At 44.4% G+C, this 11,847-nt stretch overlaps 1 pseudogene; it reads left to right on the forward strand.

Annotated features, from left to right (window-relative positions):
• Positions 1-6,196, forward strand: part of LOC124658441 — a 29,145-nt pseudogene extending 22,949 nt beyond the window's left edge.
• The last annotated feature ends 5,651 nt before the right edge of the window (positions 6,197-11,847 follow it).

Consider the following 11,847-nt stretch of genomic DNA (forward strand, 5'->3'; position numbering starts at 1 on the left):
GGTTGGAAACGGAAAATGCTACATGTAGTAATTGGTAAAATGTCTTGGATAATGTGATACTTGGCAATTGTTGTGCTCATGTTTAAGCTCTTGCATCATATACTTTGCACCTATTAATGAAGAAATACATAGAGCTTGCTAAAATTTGGTTTGCATAATTGGTCTCTCTAAAGTCTAGATAATTTCTAGTATTGAGTTTTGAACAACAAGGAAGACGGTGTAGAGTCTTATAATGTTTTCAATATGTCTTTTATGTGAGTTTTGCTGCACCGGTTCATCCTTGTGTTTGTTTCAAATAGCCTTGCTAGCCTAAGCCTTGTATCGAGAGGGAATACTTCTCATGCATCCAAAAACCTTGAGCCAACCACTATGCCATTTGTGTCCACCATACCTACCTACTACATGGTATTTCTCCGCCATTCCAAAGTAAATTGCTTGAGTGCTACCTTTCAATAATTCAAAATTTATCACCTCTTATTTGTGTCAATGTTTTATAGCTCATGAGGAAGTATGTGGTGTTTTATCTTTCGATCTTGTCATTTACTTGACAGACTTTCACAATGGACTAGTGGTTTCATCCGCTTATCCAATAATGTTGCAAAAAGAGCTGGCAATGGGGTTCCCAGCCCCGATTAATTAACTTGCATTAATAATTCTCTTCACATGTTTTGCTCTGATTCATCAGTAAGCAACTTAATTTTGCAAATAGACACTCCTTCATGGTATGTGATTGTTGGAAGGCACCCGAGGATTCGGTTAGCCATGGCTTGTGTAAGCAAAAGGTTGGGAGGAGTGTCATCCCTAAATAAAGAAAAACTAAACTAAAGTACATGTGTAAACAAAAGAGAAGAGGGATGATCTACCTTGCTGGTAGAGATAACGTCCTTCATGGGAGCCGCTCTTGAAAGTCTGGTTGATAAGGTAGTTAGAGTGCCCACTACCATTCGTTGACAACAACAAACACCTCTCAAAACTTTACTTTTATGCTCTCTTTATGTTTTCAAAACCAAAGCTCTAGCACAAATATAGCAATCGATGCTTTCCTCTTTGAAGGACCATTCTTTTACTTTTATGTTGAGTCGGTTCACCTATTTCTCTCCACCTCAAGAAGCAAACACTTGTGTGAACTCGTGCATTGATTCCTACATACTTGCATATTGCACTTGTTATATTACTCTATGTTGACAATATCCATGAGATATACATGTTATAAGTTGAAAGCAACCGCTGAAACTTAATCTTCCTTTGTGTTGCTTCAATGTCTTTACTTTAAATTATTGCTTTATGAGTTAACTCTTATGCAAGACTTATTGATGCTTGTCTTGAAAGTACTATTCATGAAAAGTCTTTGCTTTATGATTCAGTTGTTTACTCATGTCATTACCATTGTTTTGATCGCTGCATTCATCACATATGTTTACAATAGTATGATCAAGATTATGATGGCATGTCACTCCAGAAATTATCTTTGTTATCGTTTACTCTGCCGGGACGAGCAGAACTAAGCTTGGGGATGCTGATACGTCTCCGACGTATCGATAATTTCTTATGTTCCATGCCACATTATTGATGATATCTACATGTTATATGCACATTTTATGTCATATTTATGCGTTTTCGGAACTAACCTATTGACGAGATGCCGAAGTGCCGCTCTCGTTTTCTGCTGTTTTTGGTTTCAGAAATCCTAGTAACGAAATATTCTCGGAATTGGACGAAATCAACGCCCAGGTTCCTATTTTCACCGGAAGCATCCAGAACACCCGAGAGCCGCCAGAGGGGGGCCATGTGGGCCCCAGACGACAGGGTGGCGCGGCCTGGGCCCTGGCCGCGCCCCCCTATGGTGTCACCGCCTCGTTGACCCTCTGACGCCGCCTCTTCGCCTATATAAAGGTCCCAGACCTAAAACTTCGAGACGAAAAAAACCACGGTACGAGAAACCTTCCAGAGCCGCCGCCATCGCGAAGCCAAGATCTGGGGGACAGGAGTCTCTGTTCCGGCATGCCGCCGGGCGGGGAAGTGCCCCCGAAGGCTCCTCCATCGACACCACCGCCATCTCCATCAACGCCGCTGTCTCCCATGAGGAGGGAGTAGTTCTCCATCGAGGCTCGGGGCTGTACCGGTAGCTATGTGGTTCATCTCTCTCCTATGTGCTTCAATACAATAATCTCATGAGCTGCCTTACATGATTGAGATTCATATGATGATGCTTGTAATCTAGATGTCATTATGCTAGTCAAGTGGGTTTTACTTATGTGATCTCCGGAGACTCCTTGTCCCACGTGTGTAAAGGTGACAAGTGTGTGCACCGTGTGGGTCTCTTAGGCTATATTTCACGGAATACTTATTCACTGTTATGAATGGCGTAGTGAAGTGCTTATTTATATCTCTTTATGATTGCAATGTGTTTTGTGTCACAATTTATCTATGTGCTACTCTAGTGATGTTATTAAAGTAGTTTTATTCCTCCCGCACGGTGTAATGGTGACGAGTGTGTGCATCCGTGTTAGTACTTGGCGTAGGCTATGATTGTGATCTCTTGTAGATTATGAAGTTAACTATTGCTATGATGGTATTGATGTGATCTATTCCTCCTACATAGTGTGAAGGTGACAAGTGTGCATGCTGTGTTAGTACTTGGTTTAGTCGTGTTGATCTTTCATGCACTCTAAGGTTATTTAAATATGAACATTGAATTGTGGAGCTTGTTAACTCCGGCATTGAGGGTTCGTGTAATCCTACGCAATGTGTTCATCATCCAACAAAAGAGTGTAGAGTATGCATTTATCTATTCTGTTATGTGATCAAAGTTGAGAGTGTCCACTAGTGAAAGTCTAATCCCTAGGCCTTGTTCCTAAATACTGCTATCGCTGCTTGTTTACTGTTTTACTGTTTTACTACTGCCTGCAATATTACCACCATCAACTGTACGCCAGCAAGCACTTTTCTGGCGCCGTTACTACTGCTCATATTCATTCATACCACTTGTATTTCACTATCTCTTCGCCGAACTAGTGCACCTATTAGGTGTGTTGGGGACACAAGAGACTTCTTGCTTTGTGGTTGCAGGGTTGCATGAGAGGGATATCTTTGACCTCTTCCTCCCTGAGTTCGATAAACCTTGGGTGATCCACTTAAGGGAAACTTGCTGCTGTTCTACAAACCTCTGCTCTTGGAGGCCCAACACTGTCTACAAGAATAGAAGCTCCCGTAGACATCACTCAAATATAATGGGCACCAAGGACGGTAACATATCAACATACAACTCTAATGAACCAAAGAGAAACAACCAATCAATCAAAGAACAAATAAACTATGGCAACATGACATAGATCATACGATTATAACTTATAGCATCAAACACCATGTTTACATAGGGCGGTACAGAGGTTTGTGAGAGGATAGACCACTGAATACAATGAGGAGTTGGTGATGGAGATGGCGGTGAAGACGTTGGAGGGCTCAGCGAGGAGCGCCGGGAGGCGGAGGCGTGGGCGGCGGCGGCGGCGCGGGGGACTCCTTCCCCGCCGCCGGCATCATGGGGGAGCGCCGCCCCTTAGCCTTCTTCTTCCTTGAGTTGGTGCTGGTGTAGATGAGTGTTTCCCCCTCCTTGGCTGCTGCCAAGGAGGAGGAATTTCGTGACAATTCTTGGGGGCCTCCAAAAATAGGGTTTCCCATCAATATATAGTGTTGGAGATGCAATCTAGGCCATGGGATGGATGCCCCTTTGATCCAAGGGCTCTTGGGCACCTCTAGAACCTTCCTAGGACTCCCCTCTGTCCTTCATTAGCCTCACAGCTCATGGCTGGGCCGAAATATCCAGGTATGGAAAGAGTTTGTGTCAAATACGTCACCAACTTTCGGAGTCCCGAGACTGCACGAACCTCCGCAGTAATTCTGCTCTGCCGGATGCATCCGCTGTCCTTTATGGACGAATAAGATGTCCAAATTGTTTGGCTTGAAATTCTCTACAACTTTGTAGCTTACGACTTTTCCATTGGACGTCGTTTTGATGGAGTTTCGAAACGATCTTTGAAAAGTGTTCACCAGAGACAGGTTCCGGGAAATTCCAGATTTCACCATAATGAGCTATTTCCTTCCATATTTGCCTATTTCCTGCATAACAAAGTTGAAACCAATAACTTGTGCACTTTTGCAACTATTAATAGGTTAGTCTCTTAAAACATATAGTAATTGGTGTAAAACAAGCATGGAACATCAAAAATTATAGATACGTTTGCGACGTATCACGCCACCAACAGTCCTTTGCCGGATGCCCATGAATATCGCAAATCTGGCAGGTGGTGTCGACATAACGAGTGGGCTGGCGATCACAACGCCGCCCACCATCATCACGTCTGTCTGCATCATCACGACGGCGAGGACCACGGTCTTGGTAGCCACCTTGGTAACCACCACGGTTTCCACCACCTCCACGACGGCCACGACCATCATCATCACGGCGACCATCATCATCCCGGCGGCTAGGGCGCTCATCACGCCAGCCACGATTGTCATCACGCCAGCCGTGGTTATCCCCGCGGTTGTCCGGAGCACCACGGTTGTCTTGCCAGCGGTCTTGGCCACGGGAGGGAGCACCACCGCGACGGGCAAGGTTGGCAGAGGAGTTGAAACTAGGAACTTCATCAGCCTTGTGCAGCCGATCAAAGGACTGAACTTGACTGAATAGATCAGACAGAGTGGTGTTTGGGTTGGCCCGAACTGCAGTGATCAAATTATTGTATGCACCACCCAGATTCTTGAGAACATATCACACAAGTTCATCATCATCCAAGGGTTTTCCGGCAGCAGCAAGCTCTTGGGTAATTGTTTGCATCTTGGAGAAGTATTTTTCAGCAGACATATCATTCTTCTTTGTCTCAACAAGCGTTGTCTGCAGGTGCTGAATACGTGACTTGGATGAGGTACAGACGTGGGTGTTGATGGCAGCCCAGGCTTCAGCGGATGTGTCGAGGCCAATGGCATGAGTAAGAACATCTGGAGACAAAGAGTTCAAGAGCCAGCGAAGCACCTGCTGGTCACGAGCAACCCATGAGGCATAATTGGGATTCGGGATCTTAACCTCCACGCCTTTTTCATCTTCAGCTTCAATGATGTTGTCAGGGGCTGGGTCTTTTCCTTCGACGAGATCGAGTACCCAGGCACCACGAAGGGCCGGGATGACCAACGCCCTCCACACGAGGGCATTGTCCCTGGTGAGCGGCTGGGTCGGAGGGGCACCGAGAGCGGCGGCCAGGGCAGTTGCAGAGGAGGATGACGCCATGATCAGCAACAGAAGGGTCTTGAGCGTGCAGGAGCAGCGATCGTGATGGTCTTGAGCAGCGGCGGCACAAACACGTGCGGCGGCGGCGATTTGATCTGACTTGGATGTAGGGTTTTGGGTGGCGGCGGCGGCTAGGTAAGCGGCAGCAGCAATTTGGCTTGAGTTTTGGTTTGGGTTTTGGTGATGCGGAGGCAGCAGATGAACTGCAGCGATGGCAAAGCTTTGTGGCGGCGGCGGCGGCGGCTGAGATCAGCGGCGGCGGCGGCGATTTTCGTCGGCAGCTAGGTCACGGAGAGAGGCTGCTCTGATACCATGTCAAACGTTATGAGGAAACCGTACTTGGCCTCGTACGGGTTGCATGTTAATATATGGAGACAGGGTACAATACGGGATACAATACAGGGGCATAACGTACAGGTATAGGAAACCCTAATACAACATATCTAACAGCCGTCACCAAGGACGCGTGGGTCAAGATCTTCGGCTGGCTTGCCAAGCCGGACGCCGGGATCATGGTCATGGAACCCTACGGCAGGAAGATCAGCAGTTCCCCGGAGTCGGCGACGTCCGTTTCCGCACCGTGGTGGCGTGTTTTACAACATCCAGTACCTCAATTTCTGGCTAGCTGCCACCAACGGAGCATCTCATGCCAAGTGGCTCAAAGATTTCTGTGCTTTCATGGGGCCATACGTGAGCAAGAACCCGTGGGAGGCTTACGTCAACTACAGGGATCTTGACCTAGGAGAAAATGTCATTGTGGGCAACATCACCAGCTAAAAGGCTGCTAAGGTCTGGGGTGAGAAGTACTACAAAAGTAACTTCAAAGGACTCACGATCGCTAAGGGCAAGGTTGATTCCCACGACTACTTTAGAAACGAGCAGACCATCCCACCACTTGTGGCAGACCAGTGAAGAGGAACATGCAGAGTTGTTCGTTCGGTCAAACACGTGGGGAAGAATGGCTTTATCTTGAGGTTTAGGGATAGGAAAAACATATAAATAGGAAAAGCATAAGGTTGAGATATCAGGGCATCTTCAACGGGGTGACGCAAACGGACGATGAGCGACCGTTTGCGTCCGCCGTGACCGAAAATGTGTCTGGGTCCTGCTCCAGCAGGACGATGCGAAACCTGGCCCAAATATGCGCCAGGTTTGCGTCTCCGCGGTCGCGCTGAGCATCCTCCTTTTCTTACCCAGTCCCGCAAGTCAAGGACAGCGAAATCGAGCGCTTCGATTTGCTTCTTTTTTCCCTTCATTGTTGCCCTAGTGCGATGACACCACCCCAACCCCACCCGCCATAGCGGCGCAGTACTTGTCGTCGGCTCGGTTATCGCCGCACGGGAGAGCAGGATCGTAGTCGGGGTTGGCTCCGACGCGTACATGTCGCATGTTTTGGGGCCAAACGTTGACGGTTGCGCCGTCCGGTCGCGCCGCCCACGACCTGTTCGGTCAATTGCGCCATAGGTGTCTTACTCCTGTTTTCGGCGCTATTGTGCACGGCCGTTGATCCACAGTTCGTACCCACGCAGATGGACATGTGGCAGATGCTGGACAAGTTCCACGCGGAGGTTGTTGACTCATCTTCAGACGAGGAGTCTGATCAGACCACGCAGACATTGGCAACTACTGCGGCCTCCATGATCCACGAGTTCAATTCAAACCAGGGGCCGGTGCACCGGGGCTCTTTCAAGGGCCGCTCAAAAAACTTGTCGCGCAACAGAGTGGAAGGGTGATACGTCTCCAACGTATCTATAATTTCTTATGTTCCATGCTTGTTTTATGACAATACCTACATGTTTTGTTCACACTTTATATCGTTTTTATGCATTTTCCGGCACTAACCTATTAACGAGATGCCGAAGAGCCAGTTGCTGTTTTCTGCTGTTTTTGGTTTCAGAAATCCTAGAAAGGAAATATTCTCGGAATCGGACGAAATCAACGCCCAATATCTTATTTTTCCCGGAAGCTTCCAGAGCACCGAAGAGAGGCCAGAGAGGAGCCAGGGGGCCCACCCCACAAGGCGGCGCGGCCAAGGGGGGGGCGCCCCCCTATGGTGTGGGACCTCCAGGACTCCACCGACCTTTCCCCTTCGCCTATATAAAGCCTCCGTCGCGAAAACCCTAAAAGAATAAGCCACGATACGAGAAAATTCCAGAGCCGCCGCCATCACAAAGCCAAGATTCGGGGACAGAGTCTCTGTTCCGCACGCCGCCGGACGGGGAAGTGCCCCCGAAGGCATCTCCATCGACACCACCGCCATCTCCATCGCCGCCGTTGTCTCCTATGATGAGGAGGGAGTAGTTCTCCCCCGAGGCTAAGGGCTGTACCGTAGCTATGTGGTTCATCTCTCTCTCCCATGTGATCTTTATGTGATCATGAGCTTTGTGATCTAGTTGAATATCATCTATGTGCTACTATAGTGATGTTATTAAAGTATTCTATTCCTCCTCCATGATGTAATGTTGACAGTGTGTGCATCATGTAGTACTTGGCATAGGTTATGATTGTAATCTCTTGTAGATTATGGAGTTAACTATTACTATGATAGTATTGTTGTGATCTATTCCCCCTTTCATAGCCTGACGGTGACAGTGTGCATGCTATGTTAGTACTCGGTATAATTGCAATGGTCTATTATGCACTCTAAGGTTACTTAAATATGAACACCGAATGTTGTGGAGCTTGTTAACTCCGGCTTGAGGGAGCTCTTGTAGCCCTACACAATGAATGGTGTTTGTCATCCAACAAGAGAGTGTAGAGAAAGTAGTATTTGTTTATTCAGTTATGTGATCAATGTTGAGAGTGTCCACTAGTGAAAGTAGGATCCCTAGGCCTTGTTTCCGAATATCGAAACTCCGTTTATTTACTGTTCCACTGCATGTTTACTTGCTGCCATATTTATTTCAGATTGCTATTACCACTCATATTCATCCATATTACTTGTATTTCACTATCTCTTCGCCGAACTAGTGCACCTATACATCTGACAAGTGTATTGGGTGTGTTGGGGACACAAGAGACTTCTTGTATCGTAATTGCAAGGTTGCTTGAGAGGGATATCTTTGTCCTCTACCTCCCTGAGTTCGATAAACCTTGGGTGATTCACTTAAGGGAAACTTGCTGCTGTTCTACAAACCTCTGCTCTTGGAGGCCCAAGGAATAGAAGCATGCGCAGACACTAAGCTATTTTCTGGCGCCGTTGCCGGGGAACGAAGAAAAGTTACACCACAGAGAATTCTACCTCCCACGTCAACTACGCGCCAGCAGTGGACAGCAAGCTATTTTCTGGCGCCGTTGCCGGGGAGGTAAGGTAAAAGGTATTCACATCCTCCGACTACTAAGCTATTTCCTAGCATTGTTGCCGGTGTGTGAGTGCTCGAAGCTATTTCCTTTAGATCCTGCAATTGCATCTTTTTGTTTCTTGTTTACACTAGTTAGGCTTAATGGAAAGCAACAAAAAAAATAGAGATCTTTATAGTATCTATCTTGAGTTAGGGCATGAGGTGTTTGAAGAGAAAATTAAAAAACCCATGGAACTTTGTTTGCAAAATAGTTGTAGCAATGTTATTAGCATGAACTCTTTGAATACTATTATTGCTAATGCTATGGAAGAATTTAAGCTTGGGGAAGCTGGTTGTGATATTTTTAGTCCCCCAAGTTTTGAGGAGAAAATTTTCTTTGATGATACTTTGCCTCCCATTTATGATGATTATAATGATAGTGGTATTTTGGTGCCACCTACTATGGAGGATAAAGTTTATTATGATTATACCATGCCTGCAATTTATGAAGATTACAATGCTAGTTGTGATAGTTTTACTCCCACCATTACTAATAAAATTGATTATGCTTATGTGGAGAGTAATGATACTTTTATGCATGTGAATAAGAATGCTTTATGTGATAGTTATATTATTGAGTTTGTTCATGAAGCTGCTGAAAGTTATTATGAGAGAGGGAAACATGGTTATATGCATCTTAATAATATTAAGTTTCCCCTCTTTATGTTGCGCTTGTGCTGCCTTTCTATGCTTGTTGCGTTATGATTACACGACTTGTTTATTCACAAGATTCCTTTTCATAGGAAGTGGGTTAGGCTTAAATTTGTTTCATACTTGCTTTTTGATGCTCTCTTTTTGCTTCAACTCTCATCCTTATGTGAGCATCATTAAAATTACTGAGCCCATCTTAATGGCTATAAAGAAAGCACTTCTTGGGAGATAACCCATGTCTTTATTTTGCTACTGTTTTGTTGTGTCTTGGAAGTTGTTACTACTGTAGCAACCTCTCCTTATCTTTATGTTATTGCATTGTTGTGCCAAGTAAAGTCTTTGATAGTAAGGTTGATACTAGATTTGGATTGCTGCGCAGAGACAGATTTCTTGCTGTCACAAATTTGAGTAGGATTCTCTGTAGGTAACTCAGAACAATATGCCAATTTACGTGTGTGATCCTCAGATATGTACGCAACTTTCATTCAATTTGAGCATTTTCATCTGAGCAAGTTAAGTGCCCCTGAAAAATTCGTCTTTACGGACTGTTCTGTTTTGACAGATTCTGCCTTTTATTTCGCATTGCGTGTTTTGCTATGTTTGATGGATTTCTTTGTTCCATTAACTTCCAGTAGCTTTGTGCAATGTCCAGAAGTGTTAAGAATGATTGTGTCACCTCTTAATATGTGAATTTTTGATTATGCACTAACCCTCTAATGAGTTTGTTTTGAGTTTGGTGTGGAGGAAGTTTTCAAGGGTCAAGAGAGGAGGATGATACAATATGATCAAGAAGAGTGAAAAGTCTAAGCTTGGGGATGCCCCCGTGGTTCATCTAACTTAACAAAGTGGAATGTCCGACTACTGACCAATCTCCGTCCATTTTCCCTTGCCTTTCCTTTACGGGTATGCCTGTTTTAGGGGACCTTATAGTAATAATAGTCTAATAGACCAACTAGAAGAGGAGAGGAATCCTTCATGAATCGCCTTGCTTAAAGAGGTTTCTTAAAAACCGCCCTGCATATTTCAAGAAGGCTCAAGCATCTAAGCTTGGGGATGCCCAAGGCATCCCCTTCTTCATCGACAACTTATCAGGTCACCTCTAGTGAAACTATATTTTTATTCCGTCACATCTTATGTGCTTTACTTGGAGCGTCTGTGTGTTTTTGTTTTCGTTTTTGTTTGAATAGAATCTGACCCATCATGCTTGTGTGGGAGAGAGACACGCTCCGCTTTTTCATTTGAACACTTGTGTTCTTCGCTTTATTTTTAATGTTCATGGCTAAAGTTAAAAGCTGCTGCATTCATTGCTATTTGGTTGGAAACAGAAAATGCTTCATGTGGTAATTGGTATAATGTCTTGAATAATTTGATACTTGGCAATTGTTGTGCTCAAATAGATCATGTTTAAGATCTTGCATCATATACTTTGTACCTATTAATGAAGAACTACCATAGAGCTTGTTGAAATTTGATTTGCATGATTGGTCTCTCTAAAGTCTAGATATTTTCTGGTGAAGTGTTTGAACAACAAGGAAGACAGTGTAGAGTCTTAATGCTTGCAATATGTTCTTATGTAAGTTTTGCTGTACCGGTTCATACTTGAGTTTGCTTCAAACAACCTTGCTATCCTAAGCCTTGTATTGAGAGGGATTACTTCTCGTGCATCCAAATCCTTGAGCCAAAAACTATGCCATTTGTGTCCACCATACCTACCTACTACATGGTATTTCTCTGCCATTCCAAAGTAAATTACTTGAGTGCCACCTTTAAAAATTCTATTCTTTGTCTTTGCAATACATAGCTCATGGGAAAATAGCCTTAAAAACAATTGTGGTAAAGAATATGTAGCTTATGTATCTTATTTCTTATAAGTTGCTTGTTGAGCGATAACCATGTTTCTGGGGACGCCATCAACTATTACACCTTTGTTGAATATCATGTGAGTTGCTATGCATGTTCGTCTTGTCTGAAGTAAGGGTGATTTATCATGATCAAATGGTTTGAGTATGCATATTGTTAGAGAAGAACATTGGGCCGCTAACTAAAGCCATGAATCATGGTGGAAGTTTCAGTTTGGACATTAATCCTCAATCTCTTATGAGAATATTATTTGTTGTTGAATGCTTATGCATTAAAGAGGAGTCCATTACCTGTTGTCTATGTTGTCCCGGTATGGATGTCTAAGTTGAGAATAATCAAAAGCGAGAAATCCAATGCGAACTTTCTCCTTAGACCTTTGTACGAGCGGCATAGAGGTACCCCTTTGTGACACTTGGTTGAAACATATGTTATGCAATGATAATCCATGTAAATCCAAGCTAATTAGGACAAGGTGCGAGCACTATTGGTAATCTATGCATGAGGCTTGCAACTTATAAGATATCTTATACATAACACATATGATTTATTACTACCGTTGACAAAATTGTTTCTATGTTTTCAAAATAAAAGCTCTAGCACAAAAATAGTAATCCATGCTTCCCTCTGCGAAGGGCCTTTCTTTTACTTTATGTTGAGTCAGCTTTACCTACTTCTTTCTATCTTAGAAGCAAACACTTGTGTCAACTCGTG

This window comes from Lolium rigidum, chromosome 1 (genome assembly GCF_022539505.1).
Source record: "Lolium rigidum isolate FL_2022 chromosome 1, APGP_CSIRO_Lrig_0.1, whole genome shotgun sequence".
Taxonomy (NCBI): Eukaryota; Viridiplantae; Streptophyta; class Magnoliopsida; order Poales; family Poaceae; genus Lolium; species Lolium rigidum.